This window comes from Camelus bactrianus, chromosome 2, assembly GCF_048773025.1.
Source record: "Camelus bactrianus isolate YW-2024 breed Bactrian camel chromosome 2, ASM4877302v1, whole genome shotgun sequence".
NCBI lineage: Eukaryota > Metazoa > Chordata > Mammalia > Artiodactyla > Camelidae > Camelus > Camelus bactrianus.
Window position 1 is genome coordinate 91,678,983 of NC_133540.1, and position 24,926 is coordinate 91,703,908.

At 41.6% G+C, this 24,926-nt stretch overlaps 1 long non-coding RNA gene across 2 annotated transcripts in view; it reads right to left on the reverse strand.

The window, feature by feature from the left end:
* Positions 1-4,994: 4,994 nt before the first annotated feature.
* The window catches only part of LOC141573894 (uncharacterized), a 121,457-nt gene continuing 101,525 nt past the window's right edge, over positions 4,995-24,926 (reverse strand). Inside the window, exons 2-4 of one of the 2 annotated variants that reach the window (XR_012500307.1) lie at positions 7,095-7,167; positions 6,154-6,220; positions 4,995-5,095 (exon numbers count right to left, since the gene is read on the reverse strand). This is a non-coding gene — a long non-coding RNA (uncharacterized LOC141573894). Of the gene's footprint in view, positions 5,096-6,153; positions 6,235-7,094; positions 7,168-24,926 lie in introns of both variants that reach the window. The other variant, XR_012500306.1, reaches the window with a different exon arrangement.

Here is a 24,926-nt window from a genome sequence, read left to right on the forward strand (position 1 = left end):
CACTAGGCACTGGCATCTGAGCATCCTGGGCTCAGGCATTGACTGGCATCAGCAGCTCACGTAGTATCTTCAGCAGTGCCTTCAGTGGACATCAGCCACATAGGAGCCACTCTCAGGACGAGCAGCAAAAGGAACATCGCCACAGTGGCCAGTGAGGCAGGCACAAGATGGATGAGGTACCACCTTATAGCATCAGGGTAAATGCTACAAGATGAAGGAAAGATACCTAGCACTTGGAGCATAATTTGAAATTCCCTGGGGGTTCCTTGGAGGTACTGAAATGAGTTCCCATGGGAATTTTGGATAGTTAAGGGTAGAATGTTAAATTTTGCAGTGAACTTGGATCTAAGACTTGAAAGAGTCCACAATACGCTTTATATAAAAACAAGGTGGAGGGGTATCCTGAACCTATTTCAGTGACTGCTCCAGCCAGTGGAAAAAATACCCATTTTCTGGGGGAATTATTAGCTACAGAGGTGTTCACGAATCTGAGGATCCTCGAATATCTTCAGAGATGGTCTTCAGCATTGTTAAGGGTTCTCTGGAGGCTCGGAGAACCTAGACGTTCAGGCCTTTGATTATGCAACAAATATTTATGCCAAGAATTACTAAACTATCCTGAAAAGATTATGGAAGAAGTTCCCTTGGAGACACCAGGGAGAACCTGGAGAATCAGGTGCCCTGAGTGTGAACTTCAGTGGATTTGCTCTTCACTCTTCATCCTCACCTGCAACCTTCCTCCAAATCCTCAAAAGATGCACTTATTTCAATTTATCTACATGGAAAAGCCCTTATGAGAATAAGCAAATTTTAATTTTGAGTTCTATTTTCAGTATTATTTTGAGTTTTAATTACTAAAGCTAGAGAGAACACCACACAAATTCTGAAACAGTGTCTCATTAGAGAAAGTGAATGTCCATTTTTTATAGCTTATAGAATGGTCTGAGAGTTCTTAGGATATCAAAAGCAGGTGCATCTTTGGACTGGTCGACTTCTTAAGTTGAGGGTCAGTACAGGCAGGGAAAGGTTCTGAGCAAGAAGCAAGGTATGCTGAGGCTGTCACTGCAGAACCGGTGAGGTAGTTGTTCCATTTCTCACTTTTGAAAATAATAATGATAATATGATGATGTCTGTGCATCACAGAGAAGAACCTAGAACAGTCACTCCACAACACAATGATGATGGTCAATTATTCTACACTTCATTTTTCACATTAGATTTTGAGTATCCAGATAGCAGGTCTGGGATTCTTTCTTTGTACATTGCCTAGAAAACTACCATATGCAAGTACATATTTATCAGAGCTTCTAAATTTAGTTTGCAATGGATGTAGTTAGGATCAGCCCTGCCAAAGTCTCTCTGGCTCTTCACATGGAAACACCATCCATTTCTGGGGGGATCTTTCAAGAGAAGGTAAGAAGAACTCAGTTCCTGCTTTAGGACCCCTCTAACTGTAAGGATCTGTAGTAAAACATGGTACAACTTACAGCTGTGCTCTGTGTGCACAAAATGAAGACCTTCCCCCGAAAACTTTCTAGAGAGGGCAAGCACGGGAACCAGGAATGGAGGCTCTGAATTCACTGAGACCCAGGGAAGCAGAGGAAGAAAAGATGAAGAAGCAAGTGGCAATCGACACTGATGCGGAAGCCACGGTGCTTGTTGCCCATCAGTGGGACTCTTCCTTCCACCATCCCCCAGGCAGGGGTCCCTCCCCCTGCCCCCATCTCAACTGACGTGTTACTTCTTCAGGATGTTTTGTCCATTTCTTTTTTCTTTTCTGTTTTAGTGAATCTATTTCTTCCACATTAAAATATTTGGGGAGTATCCAGATATGGGTTTGACCTTGGGACATCTAGACCATGGAATCTGTATAAACTTTTTTTTAATGAAATATGAGAACCTCAGGCATCTCCATCCTGTTTGAGTGGATCTTAAATCTAAGACAGAAAGTTTTCCAACTCAGTAAATAGCAGGTTGATTATTCAGTGTGTAGTTAAAGAGAAAAATGTAATGATCCACTTCCCTGGCTCATCAGCCCAGGGAAGTCATTTGTCTCCAGCAATGAGGTGAGGACACAGGACAGAAGACCCAGCAGGAGTAAAGGATTACACACTAAGCCAGTTCTACATCATTTAAAAATAAAATGGGCCATGTTTTTTTTTTAATGCTTTCTGTGTTAATCACTCCTCAAAGCTAGAAGGGTAGACCCCCCACCTCGGCCCACGGGAGTACCATAGGGGTACCCTTAAATGATTCAGGATATTAAGCCCATAAAACCAACCCGCTAGATGCCACACAGTACAGTGGAGAAAATGCTTACTCTACCTGCAAGAGGAAAAACATGTAAATATGCCAAAGTACCAGTATCTTTGCTTCTGTGGAAGGAAGTCAACAGTCAAGAAGCCTGTGGCAGACATGGTTACTACCTTCACAGGGCCCTTTTTTTTTTACTATGGTAAAATACACATAACATCTATCATCTTAACCATTAAAAAAAATTTTTTAATTGAACCTTAAATTCCCTTTTTAAGCTTTATAGGGAGGGGATTACATTTATTTATTCATTTTCTTACTTAATTATTTTAATGAAGGTGTGAAGGAAAAACCGGGCTGGTCTCACAAGATAACTCACAAGTCTAGGAATGTGAAGGAGAGGCTGGGCTGGGCTAACAAGATAACTCACAAGTCTAAGTATTGGAATACTGATCTGAGTTCTGCTGGACTAACTTGTAAATCTAGGTTAATTAGTGTTGGTTTGCTGTTCATGTTTTTTGCTAGCCAGCTGGGTTTTCAAAGATATATATCTGGCTTTGGAATGTTGGTTTGCTGCCTCCCCACCTCCACTTTTGTGATGATAATGCTGCTAAAGCTGTTCCACGCCTATTGGCCGAATACCCCAAGCTTGTACTTCACCCTATAAAACCTCACGCGCACGTCTTGGAGGTGCTCAGAGCTTCGGAGCAGAAGCCCCTCTGAGCCCACTGGCGTAATACATCTGAGTACTCCAACCCTCCGAGTGGTGCTTGTTTCTTGACTGGCCTGTCGTTTCCATAACAAAGGTACTGCAGATTGAACTCAGGACCTCGTGCGTGCTAAGCACACACTCTACCACTGAGCTATACCCTACCCTTCCCTTCTTAACCATTTTTAGGTGTTCAGTTCAGTGACATCAAACGCATTCATAATGTTGTGCAACCATCACCACCATCCATCTCCAAACTCTTTTCATCTTCCCAAACCAAAACTGTGCACCCACTAAACACTAACTCCCCACTTCCCACTCTCCCGGCCCCTGGAGGCCACCATCCTACTCTCTGTCTCTGTGATTCTGACTGCTCGAAGTATTCCCCATAAGTGGAGTCATACAGTATTTGTCTTTTTGTGACTGGCTTATTTCACTTAGCCTCAAGTTTCAGTCACGTTGTAGCATGTGTCAGAACTGCCTTCCTTTTTAAGGCTGGTTAATTTTAATGCAACAGTTTTAAAAATCAAAAAGACAGGATCCATATTACTGATTTTTCCTTTTGTTTCAGGCTCCAGCAGGCTGTGACGGATGCTGTCTTTATTTTAAATTTTGGCATTTTGTTCATCATGGATATCTCTGTATTCATGTTGATTGATTTAAACAGTAACATATTATTCAACTTGATTAGTGAGCTTTTTGGCAGCCACCCCTTTACACTTCGTGCCTGAGGTGAATGCCTCGTTCCCCTCACCCCAGCCCCAGCTGTGGCTCTGCTCCACAAACAAACAAACATGCAGTATAACGTCAAGTGGTGCCTTACTAAGCAAGCCTTTTTATTCTGATGGTTCCATCACCCCTCCCAGGGTAGCCAATTCCTGTAGAGCTAGTAAACAGCTCCCCTTCCAGCAAATCTTTCATATGTAAAGCAACCACTCCAAGCCCAGACCCCAGCTACTTCATTCAGGTCGCTAGCTCTGGCCCTAGTCACCCAGGGCCAGGTACCAGACAAGTAGGCACAGCCAACCCAAAACCCCACCAGAGTTATTCAGATTAGTCAGTCCTAAGCCTGCCCATCCTGCCTGCCTGTTCCTTCCCATGGGAACCACAATAAAGGCTCTTGCCAGTTTCTACCCTCCCTCTGCCTCCTGACTGGCCCTGGTGCTGCCCCCTGTGGCCCTGCCTGGCATGGCATGTCCCTTCCTTTTGGGAACTGTGAATAATGAACTACCTTTTCTATGGCAATCATCCCCTGACCCTCACTGTACATGAATGATAATAAAACCTACATTTTGGAACAGTGCTCAGGGAAGGTGGTATGGAGCAAAGAAGGGTGCTGTTTTAGGTAGGTGGTCTGGGACAGCGTCTCTGAAGAGATGTCTTTTGAGCAGCTTCCTGAAGGCAGGGAGGAAGGAAAAATCATCTACTTCCTGACTAGATAATTTGATCATTTCTGGACCACCTCTCCCCCTTCTTCTTCCTCTCATGATTTTTTCCTCTCTCAAGCACCATTTTCTTGTGTTTTTCTCTTGCCCCTGTGACCATGCCAACCTGGTCCTCACTGCCTGGTGGGGTTCCCAGGGCCTCCCCTACTCCCTGGTGTCAGTAATGTTTTAGGCACCAATTCTTCCCCACAAGAAGTTCCAAATACTTACCGGCCTTCCTCCAGACTATCCCACAGACAGTACAAATGCATCCTGTCTAAAACCAAACGTGTTATCCTCTCCCCAACCCTACCCAAACATGAGACCGTTCAACACTTTTCCACTTGGATTATAAAGCTGTCACAATTGGTCCTTCCCCTTCAATCTTTCCTGCAACCAATTCGTGCTCTACAGTGTTGCCAGAGGACTCTTAACACAGACTTCCTGCCTAATAATTTCAATGCTTCCTCACTGTCTACAACACAAAGGCCAACATTCTGAGCCCGGAACTATCATCCCAGCTTCATCCCCAGTGACACCTCCCACAGCCTCAAGCCTTTGCTCCACCAGGTTAACAAGTGTCCCCAGCGCCCAAAGTGCACTGACCTCACCAACTGCATTCATCGTCAACTCCAGTGCAGCCACGGACTCTGATAACCATTCTCTGAGTATTTTAGAATATTCGAATCACGAAATAAGGACATGTTTGCTGTAGAAAATTCAGAAAGTAAAGAAAACCTAATGAATAAGACTGGAATCACTCCCTCTAATCCCACCACCCATTCTATCCACTTACAAGTGTTAACTCAGTACCTACTGTGTGCAAAGAATAAGACAGAGCTAGATGCAGAGGACGTAGAGCCTCTTAAATGAAACAAGGAGAGAGAAAGAGGACTTTTCATATGCTGTTCCCTGTGTCTGAAATGTCCTTCTCCCCTTTATCATGTGGCAGACTTCTACCCTCAGAGGTCAACTCAAGCCTCTCTTCATGAATCTTCCCTGATTTCCCCCAGATTGTGCTCATTTTAGACTGACTACCGTTTGATTTTTTTTTTTTTTTTTTGCTGTTCTGTACCTTGTATTTTCATCCGTCTTAGCCCCTATTACACATTACCAAAGGGTTCTGACTCTGTGTATATCTACCTCCTCTTCTAGTCTGCTGGGAATCGTGGTGGCCAATCCAGCCCTGACGCACAGCAGGCCCTTAGAAGACAAACGTTACTGAACTGTGCTTCATAAGACTTCTCTTGAGTCAGAAAAACCCAAGTGGTTTCAGTAACTGCAACTCCATTCGATGAAAGCTTTGTATATCTTCCAAACACCTCTTTTTATCTTAAAGCATTTCCCCAGGTCATGCTTTAAATGCAATAACATATATAACTCATTTTAATGGGACATGTTACACAATAAGCAAGTCCCACTAGATACCAAAGCAAAGTAGAAGGGTCATTTGCTACACTTCGTACTCTCATCAAGCCTGCAAAAATTATTTAGCCTGTCCTTCTTACTAAACTCCCGCCAGTTTCAAAGCATTTAAAATAATCCATTAGCTACTCCTCGCAACTCCTCTTTGAGCCTAGTCAATGTGCTTACGACATTCTAAAGGTATTGTTTAAAGAAGGTAGAAACAAAAAAAACAGCTCTCTTGTAAAGCCGTGGGATTACCCAACAGTGCCTAGCACCTGCACAGAAAGCAGCCAACGCTTAGGGTTGAGACGCAAGCAAAAGATTTTCCCTTCACCAGGGACCCCTGTGACTAGCACTCACCGTTTGAAGAAGAGTCATCTGAAAATTCCACAGGTTGAGGGGAGATTACCAGACCAGCCAGGACCATCTATGGGAAGCAAACTATCATTTGGATAAGCAGGAATTTAAGGGGCACAAGGGAAGAGGGGGTCCTCATAACTTGAAACACAAACATCAGCAGCACCAGGAGTAGAGGACCCCAGAATGACTGCTTTGTCACTGCTCAGGCCCTACCAGTGAGGAAGTGATTCAGTATAACATGAGGGGAAACTGAAACATTATATATAATGTTATTATATGTTACCATATAATACATATATTTTTGTGTTGTATAGTATTATGTTATTATATATAATTATATATAATATATAGTAATTAACATTTTGAGTACTCATACATATTCTTGTAACAATTCTGTGAAGTAGGTAATATAATCCCCACTTTAAATTAGAGAAAACTAAGGCTCAGTGTGGTTAAATAATTTCCACTCCAAGTTAGCAAGTGATGGTGATGTGTTCAAGCCTAGATCCGTCCAATGCCACGTGGAAAACAACCATTATACCATATTACCTCCCAGTAACATATGCATTCATTGAATCATTCTATCCCTCAGGGCTCCAGCAAGAAACAGATGACACATTCCAATTTAATACCACGAAAAAAGTTTAATAAGAGGCTTGTCTCCAGTGGGGCAGGCATGGGTAGGGAACCTCAAGGGACAATGCACAGTTGGTATCAGTGGTCCCTGTTAATACCCAGAAGCCTGAAGGGGGCAAAGTGGCTGCTGGAATTTGGAAACAAAGAGGCTGTGTGGGGAGGGACACTTTACAGAAAATGTAAGGTAGTCCAGAATGAGCCAATGCATTGGACACTACAACAAGAGGGGAGGGGTGATGAACACACAGGCCTCCATCTCCTCTGTCCCTCTGAGCCCTGCCAACGCTCCCATTGACCAAACCAACCTTGAGCCAGAGAGTGAGTAGTCTGGTGAAGCCGGCCAACTACCAGGGCACAGAACAAGGTGGAAGAGTGGATCTGAAAAAAGAAACAGGTTGACCAAACGTGAACTTAAGGGAGAATCATGGTGTCATGAGATTTCTTCAGAGTCAGCAAGAAGATGCACAGAAAGGTATATTATTCCAAAGGATGAGGGCAGGAGGTGAAGAGAGAGAAAGTTTGGCATAAAACATAATAAAAATCACACTTGATGAGAAAATAATATGTCCGTTAAAAATAATATATCCTTCAATTTTTGACTAAAAAAGAATAATCAAAATATGACTGTTAAGTGTGCTTGGTTTTTTAATTTGCTTGACCTGATGGCTTGATGACTTAAAGAAAAAGCGAAGAGCCGGGAAAAAACTAAACTAGCCAAGAAAAAGAAATTGAACTGGAAAAGCAGCAATTTCTGCCACTCCTCCTTCTCCCTGTTTTCTAGGGGAGAGTAGGCTCAGAGAGGACCCAAGCCCACGGGCTAAGTCGCTCCCTTTTGGAAATGAGCAAAAGCGTGGGAACTGAAGACAAGAGAACAAAGAGAAAAACAAGAGGTGGAAGATAGTCACAAATGAACAAACAAAGGAGCCCTTTCATGCGAATATCAGCCAAGGAAGCTGCACGTTCCTTGAATACAGTCAACAGGCATCATATATTGAATAAATACTGATACCTATAAATTCTTCTTTCAAGTTTCAGTCTGTTGAATTCCTGTGTAATGAGGAATAACTCTACCATTAAAGAAAAAATGGACATTGACACAAAAGCCTATTATCAAATAATATTTAAGTTGAAATTAAACACAGACATCCACACCAGCCCATTCTTTCTTCAAAGACAACCATGGATATTCAGAGGCCAAGGGTCTTTGCTGCCTTGGAGCACATGACACAACCAGCTGAAGGAGCAGAACTCAGTTTAAAAGCAAAGAGGGGAAACAAACTCTTCATGTTTGAATGATCAATGACTGCATAAAAACTGAAGGCAGGCAATTGAATCCCATGGATTCCCCTTGAGATGTACTTCCTGGTCCAAAGGATGCCGCACCCACAGCAGTGTCTCGGCACGATCACCACACACACCCGTTAGTCATGAGGAATGATGTCCAGAGTCCTCTGACTCACCACCATGAGGGGAAAGACCCACACCCAGGGCAGCAGGCCCTGTTCCAGAGGACTAAGCGGGAAGGCACTCATTTCAAACCACAGGGAAACTTCTCATTTTTTCCTCTATTTTGGCAGAGCTTTAAATCGTTCAGGTGAAAACTTAATTGCATTTAGCACACGGCAACAGTAAGTAAAGTAACCTAAATGATCACTCAGGGAAGTAACCATACTTTTTTACACATTTAGGTATACACAGGGAATTGTCACCACGTGTGAAACTGGGGCAGGAGCTGAGCTAGACATGGGAATAAGTATGTGGCCAAAGGAGAATCTGAATAAACATAGAAAGAAATAAGATGGAGAGTAGCCGAGTTCAAGGGCTTGCATAGGTCCATCACAGATAAACGTCCACAATTTACTTTAAAACCTTCAGCATGGTCAGGTGGAGAGGATATAGCTCAGTGGTAGAGTGCGTGCTTAGAGTGCACAAGGTTCTGGGTTCAATCCTCAGTACCTCTGTTTTTAAAACAAAGTTTAAAATCTTCAGCATAGACAAGGGGACCCAATAATGTGTTAGTTGATTTCAGCTTCACTCGAGGAGCAGTTGGTTGTCCTGATCAGGAACCCACATTCGTGGGGTAAAAGCCCACACCCCAAAGGGACCACGGCGATGAGCACTTCAGGTATTCATTCCTTGGTCCTCACCTATGCTTTTGCTAATGAGTATAAAGAATTTCAGAAATAGAGTTCCTTTGCTGAAGTCAGCAACATCTCAGCACCAAGGATGTAGAAACAGGCTCTTGCCAGTGAAAACAGTGGTATTCAAGATAATGTGGATCGGTTAAATACCTGTAACATTTCCCACCCCTTCACGAACAGAGCAAAGAATGGATTGAGGTTTGCATCCTGTATGCTTGAGGGTGAGGCTTCAGACTTAAATGTTAATGAGTAAACAGAAATGAGAGGGCTGCGGAGGCAAGAAATAGACACAGTGACACTTCAGGACAGAGATGATGCGATGTTTTGCTTTTTAAGTCCTTACCTATGTAATCATCAATTTTTAAAGATCTTGAATACATTTCTTTCAAACACAAACTCTATACATTAATAACTAGTTACCCTAAAGCCTACACTGTACTTAAAAAAAAAATGTAAGGAGATCCCATGCTTATCCACCACTAACCCCTACCCCACACAGAAATACGCTACCTAGCCACAAACACGAGATCTCCCAATTTATGCTATGACTTCTCTCTGCACTTCACTGGGTAATTTAACTCAAAATAACCAAAGGTGTTTGACTGTCCAATTTTCATATGGTAGCACATTGTAGCAATCTGTTGATAAATACCTACCCTGCAGTGCCTCTAGATTAAAATTTAAAACATACCTCTTGAGATTTTTAACCATTTCCATTTAAAGAATTTTCCAGTTTTTACAGAACCTCACTTATAAACATCTCCAACATGCGGGGTTTTGTCTAACACTTTACCCCAAATCTCTTCATAAACTGTTTATTATTAAATTATGTGTCTACTTTTCATATGGTATGTTCGTTTTTCATAAGATCCCCAACTAACTGCTATTCCTAATTCTGCTGAACGACGACAAGGAAGACATTACAAATCTGCGGACAATAACACTGGCGAGTGCTGGAGCCCCTGCAGTATTAAATACTGGAGAGGAAGCAGCCAGTTGTACAGACCCATCTGAGGCTTCTTTGCATAATTCTTTAATGAAATGAGACTGCTGAATTAGAAGAAGTTGGGCATCCCTGACCCAAATTCTTAAAGTAAGGGTAGTTGCCCTAGATGTCTGTCAAGAGTGTGCATTAGAGTGTATTCTTAATCAGTGAGCAATCAAAACAAATATTTCACTCCGCTTCATAAATCTATGCTGTGTGATTGCATCTGACACATCTAGGAGAAGATAATCCCTTACAGTTCACTGCCTCCTGTTTCTGAATGTAAGCTGCATTGACTTAAACAGGCCTCTCTCCACTCGGCCTGTACTGGAAAGATATGTAGAGGGTTCAGAGAAACTGGTGAAGCCAGAATTCCTAACTGGTTATTGGAACACGAATTATGGGCACCAGGACCCCCTGCCTAACCAGGACTGAGACTGCCATAGTTGGCAGTGTTCTCCCAAATGAGGTACAGGAAGAAATTAACATGGGGCTCTTTCAACAGGGAAAAAAAAAAGCACACCAGTGTGTATTTTAGTGTTGTTTATTTCAACACTGTTGGCAGTAGCAAAATGAAAAGAGGAAAAAAGAAAATTACCTCAATCTCCATCAATGGGGAAATCCTTGAATAAATGCATTCATGGACTATTATGCAATTGTAGAAGTGATACAACTTGGAGGTTAGAAACATGGAATGTGAGTCAGACTGCCTGAGCTGCTCACTCCTCCGCTTCCTGATCTGTGTGACTCTCACAAATTACTCAATTTATTTAAGCCTCAGTTTTCTCTGGAAATGGAAGATGCTGATAACATTAGTAACTGCCTCGCAGGGTTCACAAAGGGATTAAATAAAGCGTTTATAAGACTGAGTTGGACATAGTAAGCATCCAGTAAAAGAAGCTATTAAAGATTAAAAATTAAATTAATTGTCTATTTAGGGCTAATAACTGAATTGCGTAGATGTCCTTGGCAGAGTAATGTTCATGGTAGGATAATATTTTTAAATGATCCTATGTATTTATATATATTTGCCGAGCCCATAAAAAGCTACAGAAGGACACATACCATTTACAGGAGAGAGAGAAGAGAATAAACTTTTTCTTTATATACTTTTGTGTTGTTTAATTTATTATAATAAGTAGGAAATACCTATGCAATTTGTTAAATCCAATGAAGTAAGAGAAAATGTGCATTAATCTCCAAGCATGTGTTTGGATACATAAAGTCAGGAGACATTTGGCCTTGAGCCCAGATATGGAAACCAGCACTGGGGTGGAGGAGAGAGCACAGCCTTGTGGCAGGCCAGACCAGACATGGTATCTCTTTCTTAACTATCTACCTGTATAACTGGACTGCAGACCCCCAGAGGACACTGACTATTGGTCGTTAACAGTGTCGGTGCCCACAGATGCTATATTAATGGATGGCTCCATCCCAGAGGGCACTGATTTTGCATGCATCAGTGAAGATAGACTAGGTGATACTGCAGAGGCTTCAACAACAAAGGTTTCTTTCTCATCCACATTACATCGACAGTGCAGATCAGCCACAGCTCCGTGCCAGGCTTCCCTGGAGACCCAAGTTGATGGACCCCAGCCTTCATCTGGAACGCTGCTGAGCTCATGGCAGAAGGAAGAAAGAGAATGGGGAGCTGCACACTGGCTCTTAAAACTTTGCCTGGACATGACTCATCTCTTCTCTTCTGCTCACATTTTACTTGCCAAAGAAAATCAATCACATGGGTGTGCATGAGTTCAACAGGATGGAGATGTGTGATCTTCTATCAAGGAGGACACCAGTGTGGGTGTAAGGCCCTGTAGCCTTGCCTGTGCTTCTCCGTTACTCTGTGTTATTCACATCTCTTCCTTCTCTTCTTGAGAAGAGGTTTATAGTCCCTTATCTGAACCTCTTGGGGCTAAACTTATTTCAGAATTGAGAATTTTTCAGATTTTATGGTGCAAACATATTTCAGGTAATATACTAAACAAGATCTGGGCAGCATATATTTTCTAGACAAAATACATAAATATCCACATTAAATGAGATAAATGAGATTAGAAATAGTCTCATTTCTGGTACTTCCACCAAGTAAGTCTGCACCAAACCTATAGGGAAAAAAATAAGGATTTTCAAAACTTTTTGGAATTCAGAATTGCAGGTAATGGTTTGTGGAGAGGTATAATCAAGAATTACCAATGGAATAAATCTGCTTTAATGTCTCTTTCTCCCACAGAAAAGAAGCAAAACCCATAATCAATGAGGCATTTAAAGGAAAACCATATATCTTGGCAGTTCCATGAGGTTTCCATTCTACTTCCTGTCGAGACAGAATGATTTATGGCACCGTTTAGACCCAACATTCCAGGTCTACAGCAGCCAAAGAACGTAAACCAAAACCCTTGACATTCATGCTTCAAATTTCTCTTTATTGTAGTGATTTATGTTTATATCAAAGATATTAGTTTATTTGAATAAATTCCAGGTAGGTTAATTCCAGTATTTATTCAGAAACTTGGACTAATAAGCAACAGTATGCTAGGGAAATCATCCTGAAAAAATATTAAGGGAAGAAATCAAAACCAAAATTGGGTGAGAAGCAAATAGCTCACACCAACCCCAGTCTTCAGGCAATCCTTGGTAAAGGCAATTAGTTGGCCTGCTCTTAGCTCCAAGAGAACGTATAGGCGTCACTATTCCAAGCTAGTATGTCGAAAGGAGCAATATTTATGGTCAAAGGACCTAGGTTTGATTCTCAACTCTGCCACTTACTTGCTTAGTAAGACTTAGCAACATTCTGAGCATCCATTTCTCACACAGAATATGACATTAGTGAACCATCTTGCATGTCCATCTACGTCGCAAGCTTGCAGAAGGATTCAGAGGAGGAAACATCTGCTCTTACAGCTCTGTGCTAGTGCTAATCGCTGCCATGATGCTGGTCTCTTAAAGCTGTCCTTAGGTCAGATGTGAGAATCCCTTTTCCAGACATCTTTCCTCCTCATGAACACACAGCAGAGACCCACTTAAGAGTTCACAGGGCTCTTCCGATCTTGAGGTACACTCTACTCCTTTAAAAGCTACGTAAAAACTCTTACCCAGATTTTGGCTTTGTCTTAAGGATCTGTGTGCTTTATCTAGTTCCTTCTATTTAAGAAAAATAAAGTTTTCTAAAAGAACAGGCCATGCAAATTCTTCCTAGTGATATCAGCCCCAGGAGTTCATTTGACAAGCTGCAATGACCTCTGAGAAGACTGGCCAAGTCAGAGTTAAAAATTAAATAAATAACAAGATGAACTGGCACCATGCTGGTGCTCAGATAAGACACTAATATTCCAATTTGATGAAACGTAGAGGCAAGAGGTTGATTTAGTAAGGCTGTGCGATCATAAGTGATTTTTCTTATTATTTTATAACAAATAAGAATTGAGATTAAAAAGAGTCTTAATAACTCCATTCTGGTTCAATACCATGTATCAAGAATTTCTGGTGGAAAAGTTGGCTTATATGATATGTGAGTTTAAGGTGGGGAGGGGCAGAGGGGAAGAAAAGTATTTGTCTCAGAGTCCGGAATATTAATTATAGTGGCCTCTTGTAAATTTCAGACTTCAGAACTGTTCAGTTTAAGTCCCTGATTTGGAGGAGTTCTTTGTCCTTCTTCTGTGCGCAGTTCACGTTACAGGGAAGAAATCCTACTAGGTCAGTATCTTGGACCAACAAGGCAAATTTTACCTGTTATTTCTAAAATCTGAAAAGCATATGGGAAACATCTATTGATAACAGAGGGAACTACAGGAATTATTGTGAACCAGAGAAACAGAATCACAGCTTTCATGTTCTTTATTCAAATAATTTTCCTTCCAGGTCCCCAATCCTATCATTTATACTTACTTTTTAAAATGTCAGAGTCCTTACACAGCTTCATTCAACATTTGGCCAGCATTTATTGAGTAACTGCCATAGGAAATACAGAAGAGAGCAAATCAACGTAATGCCTGTCCACAGAGAGCTTAAGTCAAGGTCTGGATAAATTCTAGTTTCCAATGGAAACACGATCCAGAGAGCCGGGAGGGGTCAGTACCAGGGGCCTGTTTTGCCAGGTGGGGATTGAACAGATACTACCTATAGGTAGGAAAGGCAAGGGCAGGTGAGTGAGGCTGCAAGAACCAGTCTTACAAAGGGCGCACCGCAGAGAGGTCAGCTAAGGCTGGGAGGCACTGGTAGGCGCCATAGCTCTGAACACACAAAGTCCAGAGTCTGGATAGTCAGATAAAAGCAAGAAGCCAGGAACCAATGGGCAAAACTATCAGAGATCCTGATTAGAAGCCCTCTGCTCTCTCTGCCTTACTTTCTCCTTCCTCTCAGCTAAGCATGGGCAGCCCCACTGGGGCCCACAGAAATGTGTTACAAGCATGACAGTCCTAAGTCTTCAGGAAGGTTCCAACCTAGAAGGGCACCGTGGCAGAGCTGCTGGGCTCTCTGTGAGGTCAAGACAGTGGCATGTTCAAGTCCTCCAGGGCACCGCAAATGTGTTACTTTGTAGCCAGACAGGAACACCCAGAGCCCAAATAAGTGAGCCACAACCCTTGGATCCAATAATGACAAATCCGGGGGGTTCGAAAGAGAAACAACTGCTTTTAGAATTAGTAGTGAATGTTCATATACTCCCTATACTAACCTGGAAAATTCTTGGGACAAATCCAATATCCTTTTCCAAGATGCCATGTGAGTTTATCACAAACAGTAATGCTTCTATTAAGTAAAATGGAGGGTGCATTTTCAAAGATATATACTTTATTAGGAATTACTTTGATAGGGACAGAAAGATATAGTGACGTTCTAGGTTATCAGAAGAGGGAGTTCCGGATCAGAGCAGGAAAATATGTTTCAACATTTCTGGGATACCATCAAATGGGTTGAATGCCACGAAGAGGGATCACGATACGACTTTCTGTTCCAGGCGCAAAGATATGCCCAGCCCGCTGCCCATGCATCTGGCCCCGGAGCTTTACTGCAGACTTGCTCTCCTGCAGTGGCAGAAGGGCCATCTAGCTCAAGGTTCAGGAGCTGTACAGAGCAGCAGATAAATTTGGCTGTGGCTTGGATGCAATTCACAGCCTACAAAACAGACTATTTCCCTGTGCGGTTTTGTTCAAGGTCAGGATTACACACTGGGGGAAAAAAAAAAACCTCCCATGCATGAGTCAGGCAGCCAAATACAATTGTGGTTAAGACCTTCAGGCAGGGGCCCTTCCAGGGTCACAGGCACTGTTCAAGCCACAGCTTTGTCATCTCAGCAGGGAAGGGCTTCCCACGGCCACCCCGAGCCCTTGCCCGTCGCTAGGTCAGCTCCTCGAAGCTCACCAGATTTGCCATTTGTGGGACATGAATGGTATCATTTACAATTTCTGACTCTAATTCAACAATTTCTGACAACAAACCACATCTTCCATCCAAGATGATTTAGAGCTGACGTGATGTTTCATCACTTCAGTCCACGCTGGTCGGACACTAAGCATCACTTTCCGAACGCACGGTCAGCAGGCTCTGCGTGGATGTGCGCAGGAAATGGGCACTGATGGCTGGCAGAGCCCCAGCACCCACTCTCTGGGATTCTGATCCTGTAGATTTGAGCAGGGGTCCCAAGAATCTGGACCAAAGCAAGCACCTCAGGTTATTCTAACTCAGGTCAAAGGCCCATGTTGTGAGAAACCATGAGTAAAGAGACTGAAATGATGTCCTGGCATGTGAACATATTTTAAACTAAACACAGAAAACAACCCCTTCAAGTAAAAATACTGTAAGTTCAACAGCATGAAAACTCTGCTGTGGTTTTATTCTAGCGCTGGTGGTTTTACTTGTGATACAGTAAGTATCTGTATCTGATGTTCAGCATTTGTCTTTAGTTTCACAAGCTATTCGCAAGAAGCCATAAATATTTTATGCAAATTCTGATCCACAAATGACCAAATAAACTCAATACTTATGCGTGATTGACAGGGGCCGTGGAAGATTAAAAACTGTGCCATATCACCCAACACTATATATTTTCCTATTTGGGTTCATAACCCAACATCTTGAACTTGCACTTTCTTTTAGCAGCAATAATGTTACTAGATTTATGCACCACAGCAATATGCCTCACATAATGCAAGTGCCTGATTTACAATTGATTTTAAAGCTTGTGATGCACAGCTTAATGAAGGAACCTCTTTACTTGTCATATCTTTAATTTCAACTCTCATTTTAAGCCCAAATTTATTTTGCACTTCTACAGATTTTTCTCTCCCTTTTTTCTCTATACCACTACTAGTAAATGGTTATGTGGGACATAAAATGTAATATATCTGCCAATACTAAAGGAAAGACGCAGAAGATGAAAAAGAGAAATGAAAAGGGAAGTAAAGGAAAGAGAAGAGTAGGAAAGGAAAAGGAAGAAGATGAAGAGGAGGAGGAAGAAGATGGCTTCTGATTCCAAGCAAAGTGTGCTACTGTTCTTGTGCACTCCTGCAACACTCAGAGATATCTGCTCCATCCACCACCTCCACCTTTCCCTTCAACTCGTGCAATGAGATGAAGTTCACACAATCTCTCCCAAATCCAGTGATCTAGCTTATGCGGGCCCAAGAGGCCCTCAGAGATTTGGCAAAGACTCAAAACATACCTGGTGCCCAGCCTTCTGCCTCCTCCTTGGAGAGGAGACCAGAGGTGATGTCCCTATGCTGGAGATGCGCCAGCTCATCTCACTGATGCTCCATCCAGCAACCTGTCATCCACATGGTACTAGGTCTGGCCACCCACCTGGTGTTTTGAATTCAACCTCTTTCCCAGCTGCACTGATCTAGCTAGCACTCAACAAACACTTATAAGCACTTCCAAAGTGCAGGTACTGTGTTTGATGCTGGGATGACAAGTTTAATAAGATTTAGAGTTTAACCAGAGCCTAAGCGGCAGACATAAAAGCAGACAGACAGCCCTGCTGGAAGAAATTGTGGAAGATTTCCTCAAGGAGAAGAACCCATGTTGAGTCTTGAAACTGCTAAGGATTTTTTCTTAAGAATGATATGCCAGGCGGAGGGTATAGCTCAGTCGTAGAGTGTGTGCTTAGCATGTATGAGGCCCTGGGTTCAATCTCCAGTATCTCCATTAATAATAATAATAATAATAATAATAATAATAATAATAATAATAATAATAATAATAATAATAATACCTAATTACCTCCTCCCCCCACCCCCCCAAAAAAACAAGGATAAAGTACTGGGCTTTAAAAAGAAAAAAAATAGAGAAAAAAAGAATAAGAAAAATAAAAGTTAAAAAAAATAAAGTGGCAATATAGACTGTCAAATTTTAAAATACTAAAAAAAAAAAAAAAAAAAAAAAAAAAGAATGATATGCCAGATTGGCATTTTAGGAAGACCTCACTTGTGGTGGTATGAATTTTGCTTCTGAGGTGGGGTGGGGCAGGTAGTAAGGGACCAAGATGAACGGCATCAGGACCACTCAGGAGACTTCTGAGTCCACGACAGAACTGGTGAGAAGCAAGCAGAAAGAGGGAGGCATGGATCTGAAGGGTTCTTCAGAAGGCTAAATCAGCTGGGCGTGTCAGATAAGGAGAACTCCAGGGAGATTCCCAGGTCTCTGACTCATGTGACTCGGCAATAAGTTTACAGAAACAGGGAAGGAGGAGGAGAAACTTGTTTGGGAAATGAGGGGTGATTTATGAACTCATCAAGAATTCCGAATCCCTTTACACAAGCCATTCACCCTCCACAGACTGTGAAGACTTTTAAATCTCCACGGGCTGTATTATTTTAAAAAAGCTATTTTCCCAAAAGGTTTGTTCTCTGAAGTTGCCCTGTCTAGATTTCAATTTGTATGTTCCTGACTCCATTACGGTGAATGTCCACATACAGGGAAGATGTGTTCTGCTTTCAACACTTATTTCATCACCCTGCTCATTCTCTGCTCTTCTGTCTGTCCACGTTTACCCATTTGGTGTTTCAGGCATCAAAGATCTGCTGCTGTGTGGCTGGTGATTCAGCCAAGCACTGAGAGCAGACAGGATGAGGGGCTCGGCGGTGCTGTTAAGAGAAGAATCCCAAGTGCTCTGCCTTTATTTCATATTTAATGAGATCAAATATGACAATTTATTAGCAAATATGAATTCTGTATAACAGATGTATGAATATTTGTTTTATTTTATTTTTTGTATTTCTTTAATCCTTAGATTTAATTTCCATAAAATCACCTCATAAATATCTTTTACCTCCTTATTCCCATCAACCATCCCTCCCTTCTTCCCAAACACAAACCTTGGGGAATTTTCTTCTATTTTTAATAAGACTGTGAATTTGTTGGGTGAGAAAGGAAGGAATGAAAAAAAATAGTAAGAATAGTAAGTTGTCTTTTCCAAGACAACTTACAGAATGGAAGAAAATATTTGCAAACTATGTGACAAACAAGGGGTTAATATCCAAAATACACAAACAGCTCATACAATTCAATATTGAAAAAACAAACAACCCTATCAAAAAATGGGCAGAAGACCTAAATAGACATATCTCAAAAGGAGACATACAGATCGCCAACAGGCACAGGAAAAGTTGCTCAACATTGCTAATTATTAGAGAAATGCAAATCAAAATCACAATGAGGTATCACCTTGTACCAGTCAGAATGACCATCATCAAAAAAGTCTACAAATAAAAATGCTGGAGAGGGTGTGGAGAAAAGGGAACCCTCCTACACTGTTGGTGGGAATGTAGTTTGGTGCAGACACTATGGACAAGAGTATGGAGGTTCCTTACAAAACTAAAAATAGGGCTACCATATGACCCAGCAATCCTACACCTGGAAAAAATGGAAACTCTAATTTGAAAAGATACATGCACCCCAATGTTCATAGCAGCACTATTTACAATAGCCAAGACAAGGGAACAACCCAAGTGCCCATCAACAGATAACTGGCTTAAGAAGATATGCTGTACATATATACAATGAACTATCACTCACCCATAAAAAAGGATGATATGTTGCCATTTGCAGCAACATGGATGGATCTAAAGAGCATTATACTTAGTGAAGTAAGTCAGACAGAGAAAGATAAATATTATATGATAATACTTATGTGTGGAATCTAAAAAAATAATACAAATAAATCTATATACAAAACAGAAACAGACTCACAGACATAGAAAACAAACTTATGGTTACCAAAGAGGATAGGGAGGAGGTGGGATAAATTAGGAATATGGGATTAACAGATACAAACTACTATACATAAATTAGATAAGCAACAAGGACTTACTGTGTAGCACAGGGAATAATATTCAATATCTTGTCATAACCAATAATGGAAAACAATCTGAAAAAATGTATAACTGAATCACTTTGTTATATCTGAAACTAACACAACATTGTAAATCAACTATATTTCAGTAAAAAAAGATATGTCTTTTCCAAATTAAAGTCCTTACTGAGATGCTACAATATTACTAGAAATATGTATGTATTAGTATATAATACATATTATATACACTTATTAATGCAATGTATTTGTATTTATATACATTCAAACTTGAGTTGACAGAACCACTTTGACTACCTCTGTTTACTCTCCAAGAAAATTTACAAAGAGTATATAAAAAATAAGACATCAGTTCAAACTTCATGGTACACATTTTTTTAAAAGACTCAATGATCCAAAATATCACCCAAAGGTTTGTTTAACATCATAGTTCAGTTCCCTGAAAAGCAAATTCTGAAATGGAGTTTGCATGCAGGGTATTTATTAGAAAGTGCTCTCAGGATCAATACCTGGAGGGGAGGGAAGGAAGCAACACTGGCAGAGGGAGAAATCGGGCCTCACTGCAGGGACAACACGGGCTGCAGCTGATCCTACTGGCCCTTCCAAGTTGTTTCAGTGGGGCTGGAGGGCCAGGCCTTTTAATCTCTGCATCAACCAGGCACCCCAGTCATCAGATGGGAGCTGCCCCTTGGGTAAAGAGGCTTTCTGCAGCCAAGGGCCAGTGCCGGGAGAGAGACTCAGCTGGGAGCGGTCCACAGCCAAAACTCTGAGGAGTTGGGGTAATGAGGGCTTCAGTCTTGAAGTAGGATTCTGATAAGCACACCACACCATCTACTTACTACATCTCAGAAAGGAGGCAAAACCATCATTAATTACATGTTGAATTAAGGTAACCGTGGTGACCTTCAGCAAGTTGCTTAATGCTGCGGGACCCACTTTCCTTATCCATCAAATGAGGCAGAATAGACCTTTCTCAAGTTTCTTCAGCCCTGAAGATCTAGACAAGGGCTAAATTTGTCATGCCTTGGAATTGTGTTCTTATAGTCTCTATTTCTATTTTCTATGTACATTTGGGGCCCTTTGAATAAACAATACATGCCATACATTTATGCTCACTTTATATAACTTGAATTAGTGGAACCACTTTGAATGTCTCTGACAGCTCTAAGGAAGATTTAGAACAATTATAGAAAGATGTTTCTTTGTTTTAATGACATATTACTTGCCACACCTATGATTTACTTGATTCTAAGTTAATTGGTATGAACATGCAGGTTTTCAACTGTGATGTTATTTTTACTAGAAAATATGATTTCTAAAAATTTGCTTGAGGACACAATCTTCAGGAATGCATTGGGGTACAAAAGCCAGGACTGTCTGCAGTAAATCGCCAACAAGAGAGGATACACCCAGAATAACAATGATATAATGCTCTTTATCCGTGCAATAGGAATGGAAGAAATGTCCTGGGGGAATATAGGCTACTTCAGGAAATGCCCTGCTGTGATTACCTAACATCTCCCAAAACAATCAAACAAAGGCATCGATCTATATTTTGAAGGTGTGGCTGTTGGCTTTAATTTGCTAGAGAGGTATTTCCCAGGGTTCCACTAATCAGGACCACGAATGGGAGGGAGGGAGAAAAAAGAGCATCCTAAACATCCCAGAACTCTGGGCATCCAATCAAACTGGCAAAACAGTGATGTTGAGTTGGTTCTGAGTTCTTTGGAGTTGGTATCAGTGCCCGGACACTCTTTGTCCTAACTCCAAAGGAAGGCACTCTCATTCCACTCCCTTTTATTAACATTTGTCCCTACACTGTCAACCTACTTCCCTGTGGAGTCAGGGTCATCTGTCATAAAACAGACCCTCCTACATGTCTTTCCACAAATACCATTTAAAAATAACATAATTTTCATAAGTATATGTACCAAGGTGTTCATGAAAGTTCCTAACAGCCAAAAGAGGATACTGTCAAATTTCCAACAATAAAGGACTTTTTAAATAAAGTATAGAATGTCCATATGATGCCATGAAGTTTATCACTAAATAAGTTATATGGGGGGAAAGTTTTAAAAAAAAGTCAAAAAAAACTTTTTTAAGTTATATGGTAAAAGAATATTTGTTGGTGTAGGAAAACTCCACTACCTTCTAAGTAAACAAGCACCTATGTTATGATTCTATGAATTACAACATTTACAGTGGTGTGTTTTTCTTCATTTTCCAAATTTTCTGCTTTGAACATGTATTTGCTTTTGTATTTGGAAAAAGTACCGCTTTTTAAAATGGCTCTATTCAGGGACATACAGAAGACAGGTTAAGAATGGATTACACCCAAAAGAAGGTGGTCCATCTCCTTCCCAGTGGCAGCTCAGCCTTGAATTAGATGTCGGGCAAACACCTGGGAACACAGACAAATACCTCTCTCAGGTACTGCTCTGAGGCCACAGTTGGGTCCTCAGTGATTAAAGCCACCTAATCATTCCCAAGAAACACCTCCTGAAAGCCCCAAGCTGAGAGATGGGACAAAAAAAACGAGGTCATCTAAAGGGCCAGAATGAGTCACTCACCTGGGGAGTCCACATGAGACATGATGTATCCTGTGTATTACACTGTGGGAGAGAAACATTCCCATCTTCTTTCCAGGGAGGCTAAAGCAAAGGACAGCGTAAAGGGGGAAGGTGGATGTCTAACTGTGACTCGGCTTTTTGAATGAAACCATTGCTAGGTTTAAACAGCCTCCCACTTTAACAAAGCAAGCAACTATCCAGGAAGGATGCATAAAGAATGTAAGTTACCTACGAGATGGGAAGGTTTCCTCTGCATTCTGGGGGCTCATTCTGTCTTTCTAGTAAAGGTCAAGAAAATCGTTCTGCTGAGGAATAACCAGCGAGAAGACGCAGCCTCATTGAAGCATAGAGTGAGGTCACCAAGGACCCAGGTAGGTGGAGGGATCTGACCGGGTAGACTCAGCTAAGTCACCAGCCTCACTTGGCCTCCAGGCTGGTCGTTCCTCCACAGGCCTGACCCGGCCTGCAAGAGGGACCCGAGGTGGAACTCTGCATTCTTTGGCAAGTGGACCCAATACAAGAATTAAGAAATGTTATAAGAGAAGTATCTCACACCCATTAGGATGATTATGAGCCAAAAAAAAAAAAAAAAAAAAGGATGAACAAGAAGAAAATAACAAATGTTGGCAAGGATGTGGAGAAATTGAACCCTTGTGCACCGCTGGGAATGTAAAACAGTGCAGGCGCTATGGAGAACAGTATGGCAGTTCCTCAAAAAATTAAAAACAGAACTACCATATGATCCACCAATTCCACTTTGGGGTATGTACCCAAAAGAATTGAAAGCAGAAACACAAACAGATATTAGTACCCCTGTTCATAGCAGCATTATTCACCACAGCCAAAAAGTAGAAGCAATTCAGTGGATGGATGGGTGAACAAAATGTGGTATATACACACAATGGAATGTTACTCTGCCTTAAAAAGGAAAGAAATTCTGACACATGCTACAACCTGGGTAAAACATAAAACTTGAGAACATTATGCTAAGTGAAATAAACCTGCCACAGAAAGACAAATACAGTATCATCCCACTTACGTGCCGTCCCTGGAGTAGTCAAACTCATAGAGAACAGAGGTCACCTGTGGCTGGGGGCAAGCGACATGGGGAGTTATTGTTTATTGAGTACAGAGTTTCAGCTTAAGAAGATGAAAAGAGTTCTGAAGATTGGTTTCAGAATAATGTAAATGTACTTAATGCCACTGAACTGTACACTTAAAAATAGTTAAGATGGTTAATTTTAGGTTATATGTATTTGACTGCAATTTTTAAAAATCATTATTTCATAAAGGAACAAAGGAACGAAGGAACGAATGAAGGAAAGAAAAGCCAAGCCAAGCCAACTGACAAGAATGGAATTAGTTTTGCCACATTCCCTAACTGTTGGCTGGAGTCTGTGTTTAGGAGCCAGCACTACACTGAGCCCCCGGGGAACTTGTGCAAATCAGCAGGAACCCTGGGGAGGCCGCACCAGCCCCAGTGAGGCAGGACAGCCTAGTGATGGAGATCACACCTGATCAAGTTAGACAGTCGGGGTTATCCCAGCTCCACTACCCAGCTGTGTTGCCCTGAGCAAGTTGCCCAGCTAGAGCTTAATTCTAATTGTAAAATGGGGGTAATAACAGCTCCTTCCACACAGGACTGCTGTGAGGATTAAGTAAAAACAACACATGAAGCAAAGAACAATGCAAAATATGTTACTACTCGCTCATGAAACAGGGGGGAAATGTATATGTTTATAGGCATATATTCTTATTTATGCATTAAAATTTCAGAAAAGATATACAATAAATGGATAACGGTTATTATTTATGTCTTTGGGAGGTGGTAACTCAGTGGAGGGGAGAGGGAAAATTGTTACTAAATATCTCTCAATGATTTTGCATTGTGAACCATGCAGATCTCTTACCTGTTTAAAAAGCAACTGAAATATCAAAAGACAAAGTTTATAGAGTGTGGATCAGTCAATGCATATCAAGTATTAAGATGATAACTATCTCTAGAACCATTAGCCTTACACCCAATTTTCTCAGCCAGATGGCACTCCTAGATTCATTTAACAAAAAGTCAAACCACTGGAAGGAAGCCTGGAATCTTCCCAGAATCTTTAAGATTCAAGATTTTCCACGGCTGGTCCAGAACTCCTAAAATACCTTCCAGATCTAAAATTCTGTTCTGCTGAGGCATAATCCTGCTACTCTCCAAGTTGAAATCTAAGCAAAACAATACTGGTGCCAACCACTGAAACAAAAAATGCAAAATCCGGACAAGCAGACAAGGGGAAGGGTGAAGAAAGGAAAAGAAAGAAGAAGGAAGGAGAATGAGACCCAGTGAAAGGAAAGGGCAGCAAACAGCCTTTAAATATAAGTGTGGGTATGGCCCCTTTCCCATTTTTGCTCACCTAACTCCACCATCATCCCTTCTCCTATTTGCTTCTGGTTGAACAACCTAGACCCTGCAGACTAAGATTTAAAAGCCCCCACCGAAAAAGCAAAACCACACAATACAAGGCCCAGAGGCAGAATATCACCCAGCAGCAAGTCTCCTACTTCCTCAGCTGCCCAGCCCCTCAAGGGCAAAAGAGCAGGCTCCACACCGAGACAGCCCCGGCATACTGGATGGCCCTCTGGGGTGGGCCAGTTCTGCCCCGTGCCATGAGGTCAGCACAGGAGAACACGAACACCTGATCAAAGGCGCTCTTTCCTTGTCTGTGATTTCAAAATCTTGCCAGCATCCATTATCCGGCCTCAACGTCGCTGCCAGCACAAAAGACACAAAAGTTACTAAATGGCATTGCAGTCATAACCCAGAGGGCGATATGAGGCAGACAGCTGCTTGTAGCCCATTCTCCTGTACGACACAGACTGCCTTGTTGGGCAATAAATTATTTAAGTTATCTGCATTTTTTATATCTTATCCTGTGCAGAAACAATTGGTTCCACTTGGATGCACGGGAAGATAGACCAAAAAAGAAACACATCGTGATGTTAGTATTGGGAGCATTCAGGTCATCAAGGATTGATCAACAGAGACACTCCACAGGATGCAAAGTTGTTCCCTCACTGCCAAGTTGTTGCTCATGGTGTTTTCAGTCCATATATCATGCTAACCTATTAATTCTCAAAGATTTTTT